This window comes from Dermacentor andersoni, chromosome 10 (genome assembly GCF_023375885.2).
Source record: "Dermacentor andersoni chromosome 10, qqDerAnde1_hic_scaffold, whole genome shotgun sequence".
Lineage (NCBI taxonomy): Eukaryota > Metazoa > Arthropoda > Arachnida > Ixodida > Ixodidae > Dermacentor > Dermacentor andersoni.
In genome coordinates, this window is record NC_092823.1 from 90,652,423 (window position 1) to 90,677,392 (window position 24,970).

The following is a 24,970-nucleotide window of genomic DNA, read 5'->3' on the forward strand; positions in this document are numbered from 1 at the left end:
GCTTAGGATTGCAAAATGGGAGCCAGTGTCAACCAGAGCGGCTATTTCGTGGCCGTCAATGCAAACGATGAGCTCGGCGCTGACGATGTGAGTTGCGCCTTTCATACTTCTATCCGTCGTATTCGTCGTTGTGCTGGGCGTCTTTTTCGTCAATGCAGTCTTCACGTCGTCGTTCGTCGATAACGGGGGATGTGGAGCAGTTCGAGTATTGGCGACCTCACCCCCGGAGGTTGCTGCGGCTAGTTTCCCCGTCGAGGGCTAGGCGATTTGCCCCTAGTGACGTCAGCAAAACTGCGACGAGTCGGCGAATTGTAGCGCGCCGGAGATAGAGAAGGAGAATGTGGTCGGGGCGTCATCATATTTTGTGGCTGACTGTTCACAGGAGCGTCGTTGTAAGCGCGTCGACCATCGTACGAAGAATAAGCTTAGTTGGCAGGAAAGCTTGGGCGTTGAGCGGCATGATAGTTCCATTTGTGGCAAACTCTATAGACGCGTCCAGCTTCACCACAATGGTAGCACACTGGTCGACGGTCGGCGGTGCGCCACAAATCGGTTTCCGACGCTGATAGTTCGGCGGTAACTCTCCATGGAGCCAAGGAGTGGCGTGCGCATGGCGAAAATACGGCGTTGTTTGCGCTGGCATTATCGGCGGGGTCGGTAGAGTCGACGAGGGTGACGGTGTTGGCTGTGTTTGTGGCGTAGGTGGTGTTGTAGTTATGGGTGTCAACGGCGTTGAAGTCGCGTTGAGTGGACGGCGAACAGCCTCCGCATAAGTGAGGCGCCGCGGTACATTTCCACAGTCTGGCGCTGAAAAAGCCTGCCGGACTTGCTCCCGGAGTACATCAGCAACAAAAGATAACGCTGGCGTCGGTTCCGTAGGCGCAACCACAAAGCCGAGCTGCGAAGAACTTCTCGCACCACCTCTCGGACAACTTCACGCAGAGACATGTCGTTACTCGCAGCCAGTACGGAAGTGTTCGCCGCCGAGTTGCTCATGTCATGCTGGCGGTATCGTTGATGCAGGGCCCGTTCAATGGCCGTAGCCTCTTTTGTGAACTGTGCCACTGTTATCGGTGGATTTCTCACAAGGCCGGCAAACAGTTGCTCCTTCACTCCTCGCAAGAGATATCGCAGCTTTCTTTCCTCTGGCATGTCTGGGTCTGCCCTACGGAAAAGACGGGCCATGTCTTCCGAGAACATTGTAACACCCTCATTGGGCTTTTGAACGCGGATTTCAAGGAGACGCTGCGCGTTTTCCCTCCTGTCGATGCTTGAAAAGGTATCCAGCAGCTGTGCGCGGAAGTCGTCCCCCGTGGCAAAGCTCCTCTCCCGGTTTACGTACCACGTACGAGCATTGTCCTTCAAATAGAAATAGACACTCGAGAGTTTGTCGCCGAGCTGGTCTTATGTTTATACTGGGCGAGGCGCTCTAACTGGTCTAGTCAATCTTGGACGTCTTCAAAGGCATCACCATGAAAGCTCTCCGGGATCATAGGATTCTGTAGTGTTACTTGCGATGGAGCTGCGGTGGCCATGTTATTTGTAGGAGGCAAACGATTTCTCGAAGTTTCTTGCAGGGGACTAGACTCGGGCGCTAAGCCTAGTCGGCGACGACTGAACGGGTGGACCGGTGTTTCGATGCGCGATGGTGATTCCGGGCTCGATCGTCGGCTCCGCGAAAGGGTGCCAAGCATGAAGAATACCCAGCACCTCCACCAGTGTAACGACGTGGGATCGACGAGTATGCGTAGCAGCACCGCCAAGAAATGCACTTTATCAATCGTCCAAGGGAACAACAACGTCTTTTTCGTTTTTCCCCGCTTTTAGTTCAGAAGTATGTACCAACTAGGCCCAAATGAAGTGTTACTGAAATTCACCTAAAACCCGCGCTACTTCAGCGTCGTCCCCACTGGCGCATACCCGCTGCATTATGGTTCTGCCAAATATAGTTGTGTCAATATATATATTATTACGATATTATCGGTAGATACCCGAGAGACGAGCCGCCGTGAGAACGACGACGAAGTAGGTCTGTGCACTTGGCGCGAGAAAATGTCCGCCTGGCGCTCTGGCTCCAGTCCAGTCTAAATAGCTTGTAAATAGCCTCTTCCGTATTTGTCTTTTTACACGTAACATTCTGGTGGAGGTGAGCGATCCCCGTCCTCGCCACGGAACTCCGGAGTGGTCGGTTCATCGAGCTTGTCAATATGCCTCCCGGTCCCGCGACCACCTCTGCAACAGGCTGGTCCGACTGCTGCCGTCCTCACGGTTGCCCAACATCGCGACCCTGGTGTGTTCTCTGCCCTGGAGGGACAGGACGTTGACGAATGGATCAAGCTATATGAACATGCCAGCGCTAATAACAGGTGAGACCCAACCATTATGCTCTCCAATGTCATCTTTTATCTCGCCGGCACCCCACGCGTGTGGTACCAAACACATGAGGACGACATAACCAATTGGGACCATTTCAAAGAAAAGCTCAGGGAACTGTTCGGCGACCCCATTGGCAGCAAGGTTGCCGCGAGAAAGGCTCTTGCGTCTCGTGTTCAGACATCTACAGAGCCGTACGTTTCATACATCCTCGACGTTTTGGCTCTATGCCGAAAAGCTGGCGATGCTATGTCTGAAGCTGATAAAGTGTCACATGTTCTAAAAGGCATCGCCGACGACGCTTTAAATTTGCTTGTTTTCGGCAACGTCTCGACTATCGACGCCATTATAAAAGAATGCCGTCGCCTTGAACAGGCTAAGAGCCGCCGTATCACACACCACATCACGCGGCTACTAAACACTGCTGCTACGTCAACATGTGATGGTCGACCACGTCAGGCTACCACCTGTGACAACGTCACCCGTATTGTTCACCGCGAGCTCGACGCCGCCTTTTCGCCAGCTTTCGCCGCGACGCCTCCCGATCCGCCAGGAACCACGATTGCGATGGTTCAGGCCGTAGTCAGACAGGAATTTGAGAACATGGGTCTGAACTCCGTTTGTACAACGTCTCAACCCAACGTTCCCCAGTTCTCTACCGGCCCTCCTTGTCCCCGGCAGTACTTTTCTGCCATACCTCGCCGCAACCCGTCCGAATGGCGTACCCCTGATGACAGGCCGATCTGCTTCCACTGCTGTTGCATCGGCCACGTAGCTCGTCACTGGCGCAACCGCTGGCCACCACCTCCTCGGACATACGCCGGCCCTTATTCCCGCACTTTTGGACCTTCCGTTCCCTATGCCACCCGCCATGAGCCCACTGTTGCGGATGCCCCTGCACCGAACCTTCGCTACAGCCGCTCGCCCTCACCTCGACGCCATCAGTCTCGTTCGCCCCAACCCCGCCGCTTCTCTTCGCCGCCTATCGCCTTCCGGACCCAGCCGGAAAACTAGGCACTGCAGCTTCTGGAGGTGAAGCTGCGTTGTCGACCCTGCCCTCAAACCTTCTGCTCACGTTACCAACGAACCAAAACCTCCTTGACGTTGGCGGTTATCCTATTACTACACACATCGATACAGGCGCACATCTGTCTATTATCAGTGCTGCCTTCCGACGACAACTCAAAAAGCTCCTCACCCCAGCGTCGGCACGCGTCGTCCGCGTTGCGGATGGCGGTACTGCGCCTATCATCGGCATGTGTACGGCACGAGTCAGCATTGCCGGCCGCCAAACCCCTGTCCCCTTCACCGGGATTGCCCATTGCCCCCCCGACCTAATTCTCGGCCTCGACTTTCTCTCCGCGCATTCTGCCCTTATTGACTGCTCTGCCAGTACCCTTCGCCTTGAGTTGCCGATTCTCGCAGAACTTTCTGACGCACCCCAGTGCCGCTTACGCCCCACCGGCTTTCTTCGCGTGCCGCCACAATCAATAGCCTTTATTGAACTGTCGTCTTCCCCACCAGTTCCTGATGGCGAGTACCTCGTCACTCCTCTGCCCGACATTCCACTACATTATGACGTTACCGTGCCTCACACTATACTTACTATTACTGCGAACCGCACTCGCATACCTATATTTAACTTTGTATTGGCAAAGCAAATTCTACCGCAAAGTATTTGCCTTGCCAACGCTCATTGTCTCCGCGACCATCATGTGGCAGCGTTATGAAACGATGGTTCTTGCGAGCTTTGCAGGCCCCTCGCGCTAGCCTCGGGCGCCGATCCCAACATAAAGAAAATGGTTGCGTCGGACCTGTCCTCTGCGCAGGCTTAAGACCTTTGCCAAGTATTATCATCCTACCGAGATATTTTCGACTTCGACGATCGCCCTTTAGGCCGGACGCTCGCGGTCAAGTATCGGACTCTTAGTGGCGATGCTACGCTTATTCACCGACGACCGTATCGAGTTTCTGCGTCGGAACGCCGAGTAATTCAAAGTGAAGTGAACAAAATGCTAGAGAAAAACACCATTGAGCCTTCTTCAAGTCCCAGGGCGTCACCTGTGGTGTTGGTTAAGAAGGACGGCACAAGGCGTTTCTGTGTGGCCTACCGTCATCTGAACAACATTACTAAGAAGGACGTCTACCCGCTCCCACGTATAGACGATGGGCTTGACTGCCTCCACGGTTTCAGCTATTTCTCTTCTATTGCTCTGCGTTCTGGATACTGGCAGATTGCTGTTGACGATATGGACAGAGAAAAAACCGCGTTCATCACACCTGATGGCCTATATCAATTTAAAGTAATGCCGTTTAGATTATGCAACGCCCCTGCCACCTTTGAGCATATGATGGACTCCTTGCTCGAAGGTTTTAAATGGTCCACATACCTCTGCTACCTCGACGACGTCATCGTCTTCTCGCCAACGTTGGACACTCACATTGAGCGTCTAACAACTATACTTGATGTATTTCGCAAGGTGAAGCTGCAACTTAATTGATCCAAATGTCGTTTTGGCCACCGTCAACATACTCTTCTAGGCCATTTCGTTGACGCTTCCGGAGTACAGCTTGATCCCGACAAAACTCGCGCTGTCCGAGATTTTCCGGTTCTGAAGACAGCCGCAGACATCCGAAGTTTTGTAGGACTATGCTCGTACTTTCGTCGTTTTGCTCCAGATATTGCGACGATTGCTAGATCCCTCGCTAATCTTTTGAGGAAAGGCGTACAATTCTCGTGGGGCGCTTCAGAAGCCACCGCCTTCTATCGTCTCGTCACTCTTCTAACCTCACCATCCATTCTCGCCCACTTTGACCCTGATGCCCCTACAGAATTGCGTACAGATGCCAGCGGTCATGGCGTAGGTGCCGTCTTAGCCCAGCGTCAGCGCGGCCAGGATCGCGTTAGTGCTTATGCGAGCCGGCTTTTAGCACCATCGGAGCGCAACTATTCCATTACGGAATGAGAGTGCCTTGCTATTGTCTGTGTGGTTGCGAAGTTCCGTCCTTACCTTTACGGTCGCCCTTTTTCCGTAGTCACTGACCATCACGCTCTCTGCTGGCTCTCATCGCTAAAAGATCCTACTGGCCGGCTTGGTCGATGGGCTTTGAGGCTACAAGAATTTTCATATTCCGTGATCTACAAGTCTGGCCGCCTGCACCAAGACGCTGACAGCTTGTCGCGTTACCCTGTTGACGATCCTGACTTCTCCGCTATTACCAGTGCTGCTTGCGTGTTCTCTGTATCACAGCTGCTTCATTTCGCCGACGAGCAACGTCGTGACGCCTACATCAGAGCCCTCATCGACCGTTTTGAACACTCTCCGGCCGATGCCACTCTACGCCTCTTCGTCCTCCGCGACGGTACTCTGTACCGTCGTAACCTTCATCTGGACAGCTCTGAGTTCCTACTTGTCATACCTAAATACCTCCGCTCAACCGTTCTAGCAGAGCTTCACGACGCACCAACGGCAGGACACCTCGGCGTATCTCGAATCTATGACCGTGTACGTCGCCGTGTTTTTTTGGCCGGGTCTTGCCCGTTCCGTACGACGTTACGTCGCCGCTTGTGAACTTTGTCAACGACGCAAGAAGCCTTCCCAGCTCCCCTCTGGTTACCTGCAGCCGCTCGACATTCCTGCCAAGCCCTTCCATCGTGTTGGCTTAGACCTTCTCGGACCATTTCGGGAATCTACATCAGGAAACGAGTGAGTTGCAGTCGTGGCTGACTACGCGACCCGCTACGCCGTAACCCGCGCTCTTCCGACCAGTTGCGCAACTGACGTTGCGGACTTCCTTCTACATGATATCATTTTGATGCATGGTGCGCCGCGTCAATTGCTAACAGACCGTGGCCATACGTTTTTGGCGAAAGTCATTGACGACATCATGCGGGCCTGCTCCATTCAGCATAAATTTACTACCGCTTACCACCCTCAAACGAACGGCCTCACTGAGCGTTTGAACCGCACCTTTACAGACATGCTATCCAAACACGTTTCAGACGACCGCCGTTACAGGGACCTGGCTCTACTCTACATTACCTTTGCATACAACTCTTCCCGTTTTGAAACTGCCGGCTTTTCCCCGTTTTACCTCTTGTATGGCCGCGAACCGACGGTACTACTAGACACCGTGCTTCCGTGCACCACAGCTTCAACTAGCACTTATGCCCGTGATGCAATCGCCCGTGCTGACCATGCTCGTCAACTTGCACGCGTTCGTCTACAAGTCTCTCAAGACAAACAAAAGCGACGCTACGACCTCCGTCACCGGGATGTCCATTTTGCTCCCGGCACCCTCGTGTTGCTTTGGTCACCATCGCGTAAAGTTGCCTTTATGAGAAACTGCTTTCCTGTTATACCGGCCCATATCGCGTGCTCCGCCAAGTAACGAATGTCACCTATGAAATAGTTCTAGCCACGCCCACTACGTCCTCCGGTGTGACAACCAGTGACATTTTCCACGTCACCCGACTCAAGCCCTACAATTCTCCACGTGCCTTGGATATTTAACAGCACCGTGACGGTGCTTTTGCCGCCGAGGGTAGTATTACGATATTATTGGTAGATACCCGAGAGACGAGCCGCCGCGAGAACGACGACGAAGTAGGTCTGTGCCCTTGGCGCGAGACAATGTTGGCCTGGCGCTCTGGCTCCAGTCCAGCGTAAATAGCCTCTTCCATCTGGGTCTTTCTACACGTAATATATATATATATATATATATATATATATATATATATATATATATATCCCCTCTAATATGCGGAAGTTATCACCATTCCCCGACCATTCACCTCAGCTTGAGCTCCACCCTTGAGTTACGGCGAGGTGGTGCCTTGGCCAGAAGCACGAGTCTGCGTCATGTTGTTTCAGCAGATGCCTCATGCCCCGCATCCTGTGATTTGATCTGTATGCCTTCGCAAACTCGTGGCGTACGTCCAATGATCGACCGAAATGGTTTGCTTGTGGCTACACAGGCCGTATCGCCCGCATTGTCGACGCGCTCAGTCTACTGGAGCCGCATCAACCGTGAAATCCCGTGATACAGGCGTGCTAAGGCCATTTTGCAGTTCTTACGACTCATCGTCGGTCACGTGAGCTGTGCGACCGATGCCCGTTACACACCATCCACCTTCTTCGCGTCGCTGTTCACCGTTGCCGATGCGTCCTCGTCCTTTGGCTCGAAACAAAGAAAAGTAATTGTCGCAGTCCACGAGGCTAGGACTGCGGCACCGTCGAACTACAAAAGTACTCACCGTCATCCATCAAATGTTATAGAAGTTTATGTTGAAGTCGTTCGTGCCTTTGCTCTCGTCGACACTGGAGGCACCAACTCTGTTAAGAATGCGAAACCCTGTCGGGGTTGTGCCTCAGCACAGCAAGCGCTCCGCATGTTCACCTGTCGCACCGTGTACGGTGCGTGTGGTCATTGAGGATGTCTTGTATACCATTGAGTTTACTGTTATTTCTTCGTGCTCTCATTAGGTTATGATCGGTTGGGACTTTCTTTCGCGCCATAATGCCTTCATTCATTCCGCGCCTACTGAAGTTGAACTATCGCCGGTGGTAAATATTATATTAGATGACACTCCCCCATTTCTTGCAAAGTGCTCGTGAAGTAGGACATGAACATTTCTACAAACGCCTCGGCGCATCTGCGCGTGTGTTGCAGCAGCCTCTTTGACACAGTAGCACTGTTCTTCATATGGTCTGTTCCTTACACGAAAAGAGTTTGTGCTACCGTTTGCTGCTGTTAACATTACACTAGGCTGTAGTAATCCGCTTGTTTCTCTAATTCTCTAAACCAATGTCAATAAAAGACATATGCCGTAGCGTCCGACCCTCGTCTTCAGACGGTTCACTCGAAATTTTACTACAAGCATATCGCCCCTGAAGAAGCTGCTCGGAAATAACGGCCCTGCCTCCTCATTGTTATCGGAGTGCGAGGAAGCTTTCACGAAGTGCACCGCCTTTACTTCCCCTTGAGTTTTGCGGCATTACGACCCAACAGCCCCTACGGAAGTGCATACGGGTGGTAGCGACGTCTGCCTAGACACTGTCCTTGCGGAACGCAAGCCTGCATTCGCCGAATACGTTGTTGCATAAGCAAGTGGGGTACTCAGAAAAGCGGAGACGAACTACAGTGTGACGGATAATAGATGCTTAGCCATCGTCTGGGCTGCTGCTATGTTTCGTCCTTGCATGTATAGGTGCCCAATCGATGTCAGCACAGACCATCATGCACTCGGTTGGTTTTCATCATTGAAAGATCCGCCAGACTGCCTTGGTCTCTTAGCAAGGCAGCCATATTGTTCATGTGCAGCGCCTCAAGACGTACTACGACCCGCTCATCGTGGTGAGCTCTTAAGTCCCCAAGAAGGCTTCTTTTCGTTCCCAGGAGTAATTATAGCGAACACGACGAACGCTGGCGCAACACCATCACCGGCTCTACGCTCGGGTTCGCGGCTCTGAGAAATAACCTTGCTGTGCCGCTTGTGGCTGGGAGGGGCCTTAACGAACGAATACTGCTATCGTTTGGGAATGACCGAGGGCCCGATGTGCGACTCCTGTGGTTGCGAGGAAACCATCGAGCATCTATTGTCTACGTGCCCTCGCTACGATGTCCAACGCCTCTCTCTGCGGGCAACTTAACACCGACTGGACTCAAGACCGTTCACCGAGTCAAAGATACTCGGACCGTGGCCACACACGTCACTGGCACGAAAAGTGATTCGTGCACTAGAACAGTATTTGAATTACACCAGCTTAAGAGACCGTTTATAGAGCCCTACCCACACGTACTCAGTGCTTACTCTCTATTTTTTTCTTCTTTCGATTCCCTTTCCCCCACCCTAAGTGTAGAAAAGCAAACAGGGTGCTCTTCTGGTTTACCTCCCTGCCTTTCCTGTCCTTGCTCTCTGTCTCTCGGGCTCGGATTATTGCCTATATTCTACCGCCGCCCTGCACGCTTTCAGTTCACAGCGAATAAACCTCTTTAATAAATTTATCGTGGTTGCTCAACGAGCCAAATAATAAATGAGCGAAAGTGATTTCCACAACTTCGCGGTAACCTTTGCTTTATTGCCCAACAGTTTGTGTCAGTGGACCGATCGTTGTCAGGGGTTACAGGCAAGTGGAGTCGTCTTGTTAGTGACCGAAGCAGCAGAGTGGGTGTGGGCTTTTTCCCTATCACGCCCTCACAAGCAATGCAGGAAAATGTATTAAAAAAACCAATAAATACAACGTTCCAGAGTAACACTGTTCAAGTAGACAAAAACAGTCTAAATATGTTGGAATGAGAAAGGAAAGAAGAATATGATTTCACGTTGCGGATGGTTTGCCTACATACACCACAGGGGAGCTTACAGATGCGTTTAGGGGAGATGGAAATGTGTCCAAACACGAATACAAGAGATGTATTGCAGGGGAAGAGGCATTTCCTCCCATTTCTTCTGCCAGCAAGTCACATAGCGCGCGAAGTAGCGCTATCAGTTATACCATATCTGGGTTTTTTTTTTAGCACAAAATGTTCCAAAACTAACGCCTGGGCGGCCCCCAACGTGTGACGCTGCGGGATACAGCAGTGCGTAGGCGTGAGTCTCGCTGTGAAAGTGCTGCCAGAATGCTCCTTCCTGCTGTCTGCCTTTCCAGGTACTACATCTGTAGGTGTTCTTGTCGTGGTTGCGAGGTCGCTAAGGAAACTCCGACGCGTGACACTCATGTCCTTAACTTCTCAACCTGCCGTCGTCGGATTCAGAACTGTATATGCTTGCGAAAGGCAGTACACTCTACCCGACAAGCAGCAAATTTAAGCAAATTCAAATTTATCAGCATGTGGAATATTTCGCTAGGAATCTTCGACTACTGGAGTATTTTATATTCGCCACGTTCTCAAAGCCAACACTATTCCGCACTAATTTCTTATATGTTGTCCATGAGGCGTTCGAAAGTAGCAGGTGCATTGCAAAGGCCGAGGGCCATATCGTTAAAGTCGTATAGCCCATCGGTTGTTACAAACGCAGTCTTCGGGCAGTCAGCTTTATCAATTGATACTTGGCAACACCCCGACAGAGATTTAATCCAGAAAAAGAACTCTGCTCCTTGAGGGCTGTCGAGGGCGGCGTCGATTTGCGGCGGGAGATAAACAACGTTGTTTGTGATCTTAACAGGGCGCCGACAGTTCAGATAGAATCTGATGCTACCAGCATTTTTCTTCACCAGCACAAAAGGGAAGGCACAGGGGCTTTGTGAAGACTGTATCACGTCCAATTGAACGATATCGTTCACCTTGTTGTCAATTACAAGGCATTTTGCGTGGAAGACTCCATATGGGCGCTAGCGCAGAGGCGCATGTGTACAGGTGTCCATGTGGTGAACGATGACGAATGCACGGCCCAAGGCAGGTTCGTCATCATCATCATCATCATCATCATTCGCCTATTTTATTTCCACTGCAGGACGAAGGCCTCACCCTGTAATCTCAAATTACCGCTGTCCTGCGCCGACCGATTCCAACTAGCGCCTGCGAATTACGTAATTTCATCACCCCACCAAGTTTTCGGCAGTTCTCGACGGCGCTTCTCTTCTCTTGGCACCCATTCTGTAACCCTAATGGCCCACCGGTTATCTAACCCACGCATTAGATCAATTGTCCAGCTCTCTTTCTTTCTCTTAACGTCAATTAGAATATCGGCAAACCTCGTTTGTTCTCTTATACACACCGCGCTCTTCCTGTCTCTTTGCCTTTCGCCTAAAAATCTTCGTTCCATCGCTGTTTGTGCGGTCCCCAATTTGTTCTCGACCTTCTTCATCAGTCTCCACGTTTCTGCACCATATGTTAGCACAACTAGAATGCACTGATTCTACACATTTAATTTTAATGATAATGATGAGCTTCTGCTCAGGATATGACAATATCTGCCGTATGCGCTCCAAGGCATTTTTATTCTTCTGTAAGTTTTCTTCTCATGATCAGGGTCCCCTGTGAGTAACTGACCTAAGTAAACGTACTCCTTCACAGACTCTAGAGGCTGACTGGCGATCCTGAGCTCTTCTTTCGTTGCTAGCCTATTGATCACTATCTTTGTTTTCTGCATATTAATCTTCAACCCAACTCTTAGGCTCTCTCAGTTAAAGTCCTCAAACATTTGTTCTAACTCGTCCCCAATGTTGCTGAACAGCACATCATGTGGAAACCAAAGCTTACAAATACAAGAAAGGTTGTTGATGGTCAAAAGATGTCCTAAAATGGTTGACGAGCTCAAAGAGCTCGGTGCCTTAGAGCTCGGCGCGCAGGTTATCGGAGAGTTGGGAATCAATTGATGGTTTGTAGAATCGTGGGAACGACGAAGCAGCTGAGGTAGCAGAAATACTGCTGGCGACATGGTCAGTCAGGAGATTGGGCAGTTGATGGGGATAAACGGAGTGACTGTCTTCAAGTCGACCCGGACATTTGTCGCGGTATAAAGTGGCTGATGAAGATGGCGGATGTATAATATAAATGGCTCGGCAATTGTTTTTTATTGTGAGAAATTCAAAAGGAAGGATGAAGCTTCTGCGAGAGGTGAAGGCTTCGGAATGAAAACAAAGTGGTAGTATAGGGAGCAGAGTAGCAAGAAAGAGGCACGAGAGCAGCAGAGAAAGGAGATATGTCACTGCTTGCGGCGATGACAGCTCCATGAAAAGGTGAGAAACACTGGGCAAATGTGGTCACAAACACCAGCGACAATGCAAGTTCACCACGCTCACAGTCAACAACGGCATTGTGTGTAGAAAGGAAGTCCCAGCTAAGAACAACGTCGTGCGAGCGTGGCTAAAAGACGACAAATTCAACGGTATACAATATGTCCTCAATGACAAGCCGAACCGTGCACGACGCAGAAGGCTGAACATGGTGCTCGGATGGCTTACGTAGGAAGAATTTAGAATGCGGAATCGTGAACATTTTTCAACTGTCGACATAGTTCTGCACTAAGCACAGAGACAAAAGCTTCGGCATCAATAAGCGCTTGCACAGCAACACCGTCAATCTACACGTTGATCTCTTTAGCAGGAAATAAGAGATGCCTTGCAGTTTTTGACACGAGTGCAATTATTACTTCATGAACTGCGACGGTCTGTTTTACTCTTCAAAGGGCTGGTGGCGGCGGAGCATAAGTGAAAGTTAACGGCAACGTCGGGATGGAAACTGGCGTGTGCCGAAGGCACCTTCACCTAACGAGATAAAATCGGACGCTGGGCCGACCGAAGCCGGGTGTAGTGGAGACCAGATGATGGCTCAAGACAAACGTAGCCCTGATTTAGGTCGCCGTCGCGCATGCGGAAGTCGCGGCGATGGAAAACGAGTGTTTGTGCGCTCAGGTTGCGCACAAAAGATCAGTCGAAGGCTTCCGCGGAGCTCGTTCTAAAAGACGATTAGTTGACAATGCCAGCTTTGTGGTTACAAAACCATAGATGGCTTGTGTTTCTGAAGTAAAATTTGGCAGCGTTTTATTTGGCGACGTGACTCCATTTGTTGTGCGCACTCATTCGTTCGTATTAGGACAGCCAGTGCTCCACGTTGGGGTCGTCGGTACCGTTGATTATAACAGGGTGACCCTGCCTTGGAACCCATGAACAGAAAAAGACCTGGTACGAGGTAGCACCTTGCGCTGCCACGTCGTCATGCATAGCCGACGCTGCAGCTATTTCCCGGGTACGGCGTTCCAAGGGGAAGAGTGAAACCATCGCCTCCACGAAATGCAAGCACCCGTCTAGGTGCAGGCGTGATTTATCGCAGTGATCAAGACAGACGAAACCGGTCCGATCAACGACCAAGCAGAGCGAGCGTGAGCACCAACACACTAAGTCATCTTTCACATCGATTGCTGGTGTCCGAATTTTTCACTGCATATATATGCATATTGTTACGGGGATGTTAGGAGTATATAAATGCTTTATTTACAATATATATACAGGATGAGTCAGCGTAGACAAGATGGCTGACCGCCAACGACACGCATCAGCCAGCGTCTCGCGAACTTCTTCCTCTGTCTTGTTTCGTCCTTCCGTAACAGGACCCCCGGGTGGTAAAGAGCCGTCTCGGCGCGCTGTAGCCGAAAAATTGCCATCGAAGTATGGCTTCAGCCGCGAAGAGTGCACGAATTCAACAAGCGTCGGACCTGAAGATGCATCAAACTGTAGCGGCGAAATCTCGTAATTTACGTCGTTAACTTGACGTAGGACTTCAAAAGGCGCTGTGTAGCGAGAGAGAAGCTCCGGGACAGTTCAACCCGACGACATGGTGACCAAAGGCGCGAACATAACACCACCTGGCACGAGTGGCAGTGTTAGTGAGTGACAATAGTGTTATGACCAATGCCATCGTGGTGGCATTGGTCATAACACTATTTTTGTATATGCTGCGAGGCTAGTAAACGATATCGGCCGACTTGACGCGCCATGTGAGCGTGATCGATGACTCCACCAACGTACTCAGTTGCAACATTTGCCACAGAAAGGAGGATGGTGTCAGACGGCAATGTGGGGTCGCGACCATACAAAAGATAAAAGGGTGAATATCCTGCGGTGTCAGGTCGGGACGACTTATACGCGAACGTCATGTAGGCCAGCGTGGCGTCCCAGTCACGGTGATCGTTGTAGACGTACATCGACAGCATCTCTTTAATTGTTCGGTTGAGACGTTCCGTAAGACCGTTCGTTTGTGGGTGGTAGGCGGGGAACAGCTTGAGCTCGTTGGCACAAGAGCGGAGGAGGTCGTCGAAAACTCGAAACAAGAACGAGCGGCCGCGGTCTGCAAGTAACTGTCGAGGCGCACCATGGTGCAGAATAACGTCATGAAGGAGAAATTGGGCGACGTCGGTTGCGCAACTAGTCGGCAACGCATTTGTTATCACGTAGCGTGTCACGTAATCAGTAGCGATGGCGAGCCACTTATTCCCTCTAGTTGCCGTTCGAAATAGGCCAAGCAAGTCAAGGCCTACGCGAAAGAACAGTTCAGAGGGAACTTCAATTGGATGGAGTCGTCCGAAAGGTGGCAGGGGAGGTTTCTTCCAGCGCTGACACTATTCGCAAGTTGCGATATAGCAACGCACGGAGTGGTACAGACCCGACCAGAAGAACCGCCGCCGTACGCGGTCGTATGTGCGCAAAACTTCAAGGTGTCCCGCCGTCGGTGCATCGTGAAGTTCTTTGAGAGCGATGGATCGCAGATGACTAGGAAGGACAAGGAGCAACTCAGGACCGTCACGGGTCATATCGCGGCGGTAGAGGATGCCGTTGTCGAGCACAAACATGCGGCACGTGCCGTCAGTGCTGCCAGACTGCACTGTGGCGATGATGGACTGTAAGGATTCGTCGCGTTGCTGTTTAGCGCGCATGTCGGTCATGTCAGTAAAAGCCATCACGCAGGTAATCGGATCATGCGCAGTAGGATCAAGGGGGGGGGGGGGGTGGATTCACGGGGTAACGAGAGAGGCAGTCAGCATCCTTGTGGAGGCTTCCAGTCTTGTAACTAACAATAAATGAAAATTCCTGGAGCCGCAAAGTCGCGCGATCAAGCCGTCCAGTCGGGTCCCGAAGGGAAGACAGCCAGCAGAGTGCGTGATGGGCGTGGCGACCAAAAACGTGCGGCCGTACAAATATGGCCGGATCTTGACCTTCGCCCAAACTAAAGCCAAGCACTACCGCTCGGTGATGGAGTTATTTCTCTCGACAGGTGACAGCAGGAGGCTGGCGTAAGCTAACATGCACTCGGTACCATTTTGTTGTTGCGCGAGAACAGCGCCGATGCCATGGTCGCTTGCATCAGTGTGGACTTCGGTCTATGCGGATGGGTCAAAGTGGGCAAGTATGGGAAGGGTGGTCAGAAACGCGATAAGGTTGGTGAATGCATGAACCTGCTCCGGGCGCCACGAGATGGCGTGTTCTTCATTAGATCTGTCAAAGGCCGAGCGACGTCGGCGAGGTTTTTGACGAAACGGCGAAAGTATGAGCGCAGGCCGACGAACACAGGCAACGCACGTCAGAAGCAGAACGTGGCACAGGGAAACTGCGTACGGCACGAACTTTTTCCGGGTCTGGTTGAACACCGGATGCGTCAAACAGGTGTCCCAACACGGTAATATGGCGGTGCCCGTATTGATACTTCGTGTAGTTCAGTTGGAGGCTGGCTTTTCGGAAGACCGCAAGAATGGCAGCGAGTCGGGTAATGTGGCTGCCGAATATGGGAGAAAAAACAATAACGTCGTCAAGGTAACAAAGCCAGATGGTCCATCTGTAGCCTCGCAGAAGAGAGTCCATCATACGTTCTTGTGTCGCAGGAGCATTGCATAGGCCAAAGGGCATGACTTTGAACTGATATAAGCCATCCGGCGTGATGAAGGCCGTATTCTCGCGGTCCATTTCATGAACTGAAATCTACCAGTAACCGGATCGAACATCGATGGACGAGAAGTATTTAGCTCCGCGGAAGCAGTCCAAGGCGTCATCGATGTCTGGTAGTGGGTAGACGTCATTCGCATGGTCTTTAGTGGTGATAATCGACGCGAGAACGCCCGGTACCATCTTTCTTTTTCACAAGGACGACACGCGAAGCCCAAGGGCTGGTTGATGGCTCGATGACCCCATTGCGGAGCATTTTTTCCTCTTCTGTTTGGATGACTCAATGTTCAGCATGCGATACAGGACAGGGACGCCGTCGAATAGGATTCGTATGCTTTATACGGTGGTGAACAACAGATGTTTGGCCGAAAAGCCTGTCGCCGAAATCAAAGATGCCGCTGTACGATTAAGGCAGGAGACGTATGTCCGTGGCGCGTGCCGATGTGAGGTCAGGTGCAATCATTTTCGCGAGGTCATCCATAGAAAGAACCAGAGCTGTGTGCTGCAATTGGCGTGGAGAAACCACTCTTGGCATTCAGACCCTCAATGTCAAATTCGGAACCACTAGAAACGCTGGCCAAGAACTTGCCGGTCGGAATCACTTGAGGACACAGGCCTAATTCAGAAGCCGTAGAACGACGCCGTTATTAGTAACCGTGACCAGCGTATGCGGAACAGCAACGTTCCGGTTCAAAAGCACGTCGTCGATGGGGAGAAGCACATAATCACCGTCAGGAACCTGTGGCTGAGCGGTCAAAGTGACGTAAGTCACTGCCTCGTGTGCCAGACGCACATCGTGAAGCGAGCACAAGTGCGGTCGGGCGGTGCTCGGAGCATCAGTGAGTTGAAGCAGTTCTAACTGAAGACGCCAGTCGCGCAGTCGATGAGAGGAGAATGAGCGGATAAAAAGTCCAATCTAAGGATAACGTCATGAGGGCAGTTGTCGATCAGAGCAAACAGAAGTAGGGTGGCCGGCTATACTTAATCGCGCAGTAGACATCCCAAAACATCCAGCACGCCGCCGTCAGCCACACGAAGCACTCGGGCAGCCGCTAGGGTGAGGACCTTCTTAAAACGTCTACGTAAGCTAGCACTCATCACAGAATCGTGGGCCTTAGTGTCGACGAGTGCTTGGACAGGTACGCCGTCTATTTTAACGCCAATTACGCTACTCCTTGTCGGCACAGACAGAGGATTTGCTGCATTAGTAGGCAATGCAACACCATCTCCGAGGGCTGCATTTCTTAGTTTTCCGTAAGATTGCGGCTAAAAGCCACAGGGGACGAAAGACAACATGGCTGCGGTGAAAGGGAAGATGGGCGACGTGTTTGCGGTGAGCGCGACTGCGGTCCCCGCGGCGATGGTGAGCGACTGTACCACGTGTTCCTAACAGAGTTGCCGGCGCTGTTGGACTTGGCGATGAGCGAAACACTGCGGGCATTTCCATTAAAACGGCTTAGGTTGGTCGGCGTGCGAGGTGTTTAGGGCCACGAGTTGCGACAGTATCGGGCGATATTGCCAATGCGGCGACAGGTGAAACATATCGGCTGGTCGTGCGCCGTTCTCCACTCAGTCGGCTTGCGATAACGCGGAGAGAAACGGCGGGGTAGAGCGAAAATAGTAGAAGGGCGTTTGTTAGCTGTGGGATTGGCGACAGCACAGACAGAATGTTATCCAGTGTTTTCAAGTTCCTGGCGAATGATGGCTTGTATGACGGGAACCGAAAAAGTGGTAGCATCGGGGCTGCGCGAACAGAAAGCTGCGGGCGCCATCGTATCCAGTTCACGTCGAACGATTGGCACAATGTCCTCTGATGGCGACGCATGCTGCTGTGCGGGTTGATCTTCACACGTCGACGTTGTGGCAGTATAGGGAAATCTGGCGAATGGTTGCAAGACGCGTTGACTTTTTGCCTGGTCGAATTATCTGCACTCTTTATTAATGGCATCAACTGTAGAGCAGCTTTTGCACATGAGCAGATTAAAGACCTCGTCAGCAATGCCCTTAAGCACGTTCCCGACCTTTTCACCTTCTGTCATGTCGTGATCGGCTTTACGACAAAGTGCCAGCACGTCCGGGATGTACGAGACATAGGACTCCGTGGGAACTGGAGGCGAGTTCCTGCTTTGTTCCAATTTATGGCCGGCTGGTTTGCCAAACAACCCTGTCAACTTCTCTTTGCATTGGTTTCAGCTGGCGAGCTCCTCTTCATAGTTTTTGTACCACACATTTGCCGTGCCTCGTAGGTAGAACAACAGGTTGGCTAGCATAAGCGCAGGGTCCCATCTTTTGATTCCGCTCACGCCTACATACATAGCTGCCCACTCTTTAACGTCGGCGCCATCGGTCCCGCAGAAAGTTCCAGGATCCTTGGGTTGCACAACAACAATCGAAGGCGACAGCGACGTAGGTGGCGACGGTGATGTTGGAGGCCCCAACGACGTTGATTCCGCGTGCTTACCGTCATTCATGTTGCGGACGGTGATGCGACGTCCACTGCGGAGCTCTGTTTTCACTGTGGCACCCCACACCTCCTACCAATGTGTTACGGGGATGTTAGGAGTATATAAAGACTGTATTTACAATATATATATACAGGATGAGTCAGCGTAGACAAGATGGCTGACCACCAACAACACGCAGCAGCCAGCGTCCAGCGATCTTCTTCTTCCTCTGTCTTCTTTCATACTTCCGTAACAATATGTACAGGAAAGAAACGACGAACTTTTTCGAAGTAGGCGTTGCTCACTTAACATTTTCAGGTGGTGGACCCGCCGAAAAGTCCACCAGCCGAAAACGTTAAGTAAACGCGTCCTAGTTCTGAAACGTTCGTCGTCTCTTTCGTGCGTACGTTACGTGTGGTCCAGCGTGCTTCACTTTGACGAAACCCAGCCCTATCTATACACACACACACACACACACACACACACACACACACACACACACACACACACACACACACACACACACACACACACACACACACACACACACACACACACACACACACACACACACACACACACACACACACACACACACACACACACACACACACACACACACACACACACACACACACACACACACACACACACGCACGCACGCACGCACGCTGTTAGAATCGCACCGCTGGCACGAGTTGTTGCAAACTCAGCGCTGACACCCGTTGTTGCAATCGGGTCGCAAGCCCCAAGGGTAGCGTTGGCCTGGCGGCCTGGGGCACTGGAAGCATCCGAAGGTCTCGGCAAAGCATGAGTCGACTGGTAACAGAACAACTGGTTTATTCTAACATCGCAAAAGAGCGGGCGGTCAAGTCGACCGAAGTGAGAGACGGGAGAGCACGTAACTCGACAGAAGAAATCGGAGCCTCTCCCTCGGCGTCCGGGGGCAGCTGCTCTTATAGTCTCGGAGTTGAGGGCGAGAAGGAACGCCTCGTCACTGGCGCACGTGACGGCGCCACGGACACGCTGAGAGACAGGTTGAGACGAGTGTAGTGACGCATCGCCAGGCCGGCGCCGTGGTCAGACCTCCTCGCTTCACTCTTGGGGAGCTCCTCTCCCCGGCTGCCGCGCTTTGACAAGCGTGGGCACACACACACACACACGCACACACGAAGACACGTGGCACTGAAACACGCCTGGACGCGCTTGGCGGGGAGGCGTATCGGCGGCGCTGAACGGGCCAAAATGTCCGCCGCTTTGAACGAAGCCCCGGCGTCCGTTGCATCCGCGCCGGCTATACCGCGCGTCGTAGGCGAAACGTAACAGACCGCCCCGCCGGGGGAAGGAGATCCCGATGGTCAGGGGACTGCATCCGCTGTCCGGAGGGATGTCGCTCGATGATGCACATAACCGAAGTCGGGCGTCCGTCGGCGTTTCTTGAGCGCAGCGCACGGAGAAGGCCTCGTTCTCTCGTTCAGGTTCACACAGGATACTGCAATGTGACTTCGGGAGAGTTGACATTTTTGTTCTCGTTCCCGGCAAGCGTTAGAACTACGCCGAAAGTCAACCGCTCAGTCAGCAAGCACGGCACAACCCTCACTAAGCCCTGCCAGGCTCTTTCCCCTTTTATACTACTGCCTAGTTCCTTACAGTAGTTTAGCAGCACTCAGAACGCGTCCATAAATCGGAAAATTGCACTAGAAAGCACATCATCACTTTGAAACACTACACAAAAGCAATGCTAAAAATCCTGCCTCAGGAAGAAAAACATCAGTAACAAACAATTTTGAGGCTGATTCCCACGTTAGGGGCTTCGACTTAAGCCATCGGCGTTACCGTTGAGACTCCCCTTTTTGTAACGCACCTCAAAGCAATATTGTTGCAAAGCGAGGCTCCAGCGCAGGAGGCGGCCATTTGTGGAAGAGATGATCTGCAGCCATTGGAGAGGGCAGTGATCCGTCTCGAAGCATGCGAAGCGGAGATCGCAGCGAGCGACCGTACACCAGCTCAGCTGGCGAAAACCCCGTAGCCGCATGCGGCGCGGTCCGTAATGCAAACATCACCCCAGGCAGACACAGCTCCCAGTCAGTTTGATGTTCAAAACACAATGCTCTCAACACGCGCTTCATGACGGAGTGGAGCTTCTCAACGGAATTCGACTGGGGGTGGTGCACTGAGCTGTGTAACAGCTTTACCCCGCACCTTTCGAGAAAGGCTGTCGTCAAAGCGCTAGTAAACACTGTGCCCTGATCTGATTGGATTTCCGCAGGAAACCCAACTCGCGCAAATATGGACAGTAGTGCATTGACTATCTCAACTGAGCTGAGTTCTTTAAGCGGCACTGCTTCAGGGAACTTTGCCGCTGGGCAGATCACAGTCAAAATGTGTCTGTACCCCGTGGCTGTTACCGGCAGAGGTCCCACTGTATCAATAACGAGCCGTCTAAAAGGCTCCGTAATGATAGGTACCAATTTCAACGGCGCCCTCGATTTGTCCCCTGGTTTGCCCACCCGCTGACAGGTGTCACATGTCTTCACAAAGTGGTCTGCGTCCCGAAAACACCCTGGCCAATAGTACTCTTGCAAGAGACGGTCCTTAGTTTTCTTCACTCCTAGGTGTCCGGACCACGAACCCCCATGCGACAAGCGCAACAGATCCTGACGATAGCATTGAGGCACGATCAGCTGATCGAACTCCACTCCCCTGCGGTCTAGATACTTCCGGTACAGGACCCCACCTCTTTCCACAAAGCGAGCATTTTTCTTGGCGATACCTTCCTTGACAATGCAGCGGATGTTTTCTAGGCTGCCATCCTTCTTTTGCTCGGCTATCAAAGCCGACCGGCTGACTTTTAGCAACCTATTAAGTCCATCTGACGTAGGCGCGATGAGCAAATCTGCAGATAGCTCTTCTAACTTTCCCGCATCGGGAATTTCCTCTCCAGTATCTGGTGCCTTTAACGCTACAGGCTCAATTTTATTCAGTTCGGGCGTGCTCTGAATATCAGCTTGCTGCGCCTCTGACCCTTTCTCATCGTTCGACAACGTCGGCCCCGCAACTACCGCCTTTGCAGCGAGCTCCCGAACCTTCGATCTGGTTAAGGCCTGAACGCTAGCCTCACCAAACAAAAGCCCCTTCTCGCGCAGGAGGTGATCGGACCTGTTCGAAAATAGGTACGGGTACTGGGGGGGCAGCATAGATGACACTGCGGCCTCCGTCTCAAGTGCTCCGAAAGGTCCTTCAATAAGCACTTTTGCTACGGGCAGACACACGCTATGAGCTTCCACTGCTTGCTTGATCCATGCACACTCGCCCGTGAACATATCGGGTTCTACGTAAGAGGGGTGAACTACATCCATTGTAGCTGCGGAATCGCGAAGCACTCGGCACTCTTTCCCGTTCACGAGGAGGTCTCGCATGTAAGGCTCGAGAAGCTTCATGTTCTCGTCAGTGCTGCATAAAGACAAAAACACGACTTTTGTTTTTGTTTCTGGACACTGCGCCGAAAAGTGACCCGGCTTCTGGCACGTATAACAAACGCGCGCTTGCCTCGTCTCGAACCGCTTTCTGCGTTCGGCTTCGGTTGCCGCCGTCTCCTTACGTTCGGTCGGACTGCTTTCACTCGCATCCGCACTACGTGTGTCCCCCTTTGCTCTCATGGGCGTGAACTTTGGCCTCTCAAACTTGGAGCCAAATTCACCCTTTTGACCGTCCTTAGCTCCGCGAGCCCGACGCGTCACAAACTCCTCGGCTAGCTCAGCGGCTCGAGCCACCGTACTAACGTCTGGCCTATCCAAGACCCAGTACCGCACGTTCTCAGGTAACCGACTATAAAACTGTTCTAGCCCGAAACACTGCAGAACTTTCTCGTGGTCACCAAACGCTTTCTCTTCTTTGAGCCACTCCTGCATGTTTGACATAAGCCTGTAGGCAAACTCTGTATATGACTCACTTTTGCCTTTCTCATTTTCCCGAAACTTCCGACGGAACGCCTCCGCGGACAGCCTGTACTTTTTTAGCAGACTCGATTTCACTTGGTCGAAATCCTCTGCCTCCTCTCTTTTCAAGCGAGCGACTACGTCGGCCGCCTCGCCGGGTAACAAAGTGAGCAAGCGCTGTGGCCACGTTTCCCGAGAGAACCCCTGCTTCTCGCACGTTCGCTCAAAGTTAACCAGGAACAAACCAATGTCCTCTCCAAGCTTAAACGGCCGCATCAGGTCAGTCATTTTGAACAATACTCGTTCTCCTGCACCGTGTGCCTGACTTCCATTACGAGCGCGTTCCATCTCTACCTCGAGACGCTTCATTTCCAAAGCGTGTTCGCGCTCTTCTTTTTCTTTCTGCTCTTTTCGTTCGCGCTCCTGTTTCTGTTCTTTAAGTTCGCGCTCCTGTTTCTCTTTTTGCTCTTGAAGTTCGCGCTCATGTCTTTCTTTTTGCTCTTTAAGTTCGCGCTCCTGTCTTTTTGCCCGCTCCTCAATGGTCTCAAGGCATTCCGACAGCTCGTCATCCTCAGCTTCTAACTCAAGAATAGCCCTTAGCAGTTCCGGTTTTCTGAGTTTGTCTGAGACATCCAGACCCAACTCTCTTGCAAGCTCCAGCAATTTCGGTTTGCGCAACGACTTCAAATCCATGGCTGCTCTGAATGCTGCTTTCTCTACTGCCTACTATTGTCTTGCCGCAAACTAACCCGGCAGCAACGACAACCACAATTACCAGCTCTGTTTCTGACACTAACAAAAGCCTGGCAAAACTCAGTAGAAGAAAGTCCCGCACTCACCAAACCTCGCAGCCAAGAATTCAGCGCAGTCGTTCCGCTGTAGGCAACCAGTCATCACACAGGGCTCGTTGCACTGCTCCCGGATGGTCGTTGTGCTGCTCAGCATACAGTCAACTGCATATCTTCGCTGCTGGCCTCCGTTGTCGCGATCTCACCGCTGGCAACCAGCTGTTAGAATCGCACCGCTGGCACGAGTTGTTGCAAACTCAGCGCTGACACCCGTTGTTGCAATCGGGTCGCAAGCCCCAAGGGTAGCGTTGGCCTGGCGGCCTGGGGCACTGGAAGCATCCGAAGGTCTCGGCAAAGCATGAGTCGACTGGTAACAGAACAACTGGTTTATTCTAACATCGCAAAAGAGCGGGCGGTCAGGTCGACCGAAGTGAGAGACGGGAGAGCACGTAACTCGACAGAAGAAATCGGAGCCTCTCCCTCGGCGTCCGGGGGCAGCTGCTCTTATAGTCTCGGAGTTGAGGGCGAGAAGGAACGCCTCGTCACTGGCGCACGTGACGGCGCCACGGACACGCTGAGAGACAGGTTGAGACGAGTGTAGTGACGCATCGCCAGGCCGGCGCCGTGGTCAGACCTCCTCGCTTCACTCTTGGGGAGCTCCTCTCCCCGGCTGCCGCGCTTTGACAAGCGTGGGCACACACACACACACACGCACACACGAAGACACGTGGCACTGAAACACGCCTGGACGCGCTTGGCGGGGAGGCGTATCGGCGGCGCTGAACGGGCCAAAATGTCCGCCGCTTTGAACGAAGCCCCGGCGTCCGTTGCATCCGCGCCGGCTATACCGCGCGTCGTAGGCGAAACGTAACAACGCACATATATATAATATAATGTTTCGTATGTGTGCTTCTTTTTTTTCCAAACTGGGTGCATACAGGGCATACAGAACATTCCGTATCAAATTAAATGTGCATCTAACTATATAAGCTTAACCATTTGCTTTTGCGTGTGTATGTCTGAAATGTTGCGGTACAATATTGGGTGTTGAGGCTGCGGAATAAACCTAGGTGCATTTTAACGTTAACTGCTTTACAGCGAAGTTGTTAGGGCACTTCCAAAACCACTTCCTTGCGGCAAATAGTTGAAGCGTACGCCAGCCTGCTCGGTGGAGTGCTCTGTGTCAAATATCAGTAAAGAGCCGCCAGATCTGCAACCATGGGGAAGTAGTCCGAAATTACTAAGCTTGTACTTCTTGCTTATTTTTCTTTGCTTCTTCCCCCATACTATCGGGTGCTGGCTACTTCTGCATACGATTATGCTAGAAATTGAGCCACTGGATCAGTGTCATTGATTAGGCGGCTGAATAAATTACTTGGCCCACTGGGTACGTGCAAGTGGGCACGTGACACAGCGTACGTGAACATACTGATAAATAGGCGCCATTCATTTACCAAGACATCTATACAAGCTTCAGAGTAATTGAGCTTCTCATAAAGCCTATACGCATTAAAGTATTTTTCTCACAGTAATTTGGATTGTATTGTTGGCACTTTCATGGCAGCAGCAAAATTTCCAAGCTTTGTGGGTTTAGGTAGTCGCGAATTCGTATTCATCTTGTTTTCCCTATTTTTCAGGTGGCGCCATCTGTACTGTGTGGGTCCTTAAAAGCACTGCTCAGCAAAATCACGATGAATGCAAAAGTGCATTTCTTTCGCTGTGCCAGAGCACCAACACCTGTCCAAATAAAGTACAATCGTGATTTCTTGTAGAAATTGCGAGTGCCGGAATGAGACTATTGAGTAATCTATTTTAATATACAGAACTTAACAAGCCCTAATGTCTTTCTGCGATTGCTTGTTCCTTATTTCTGCAGCCTGCAAAAAATACAGTGAAATATGCATTGTTCTGTTTTTTGTACACTGTGGACGGAAACATTCAAAACATTACGAATCGCATTTTTCGAGATCCCGTGCCTGCTCACATATTATAGACATTTTCGTGGCATTTTACTATTCCACCACCGCACGCCACATTTTTTAATT

General features: G+C 51.6%; 1 long non-coding RNA gene across 1 annotated transcript in view; it reads left to right on the forward strand.

The window, feature by feature from the left end:
* Positions 1–24,715, forward strand: part of LOC129388372 (uncharacterized) — a 44,706-nt gene extending 19,991 nt beyond the window's left edge. The window contains exon 5 of the long non-coding RNA XR_011890413.1: positions 24,563–24,715. This is a non-coding gene — a long non-coding RNA (uncharacterized lncRNA). The remainder of the gene's footprint in view (positions 1–24,562) is intronic.
* Positions 24,716–24,970: the final 255 nt, after the last annotated feature.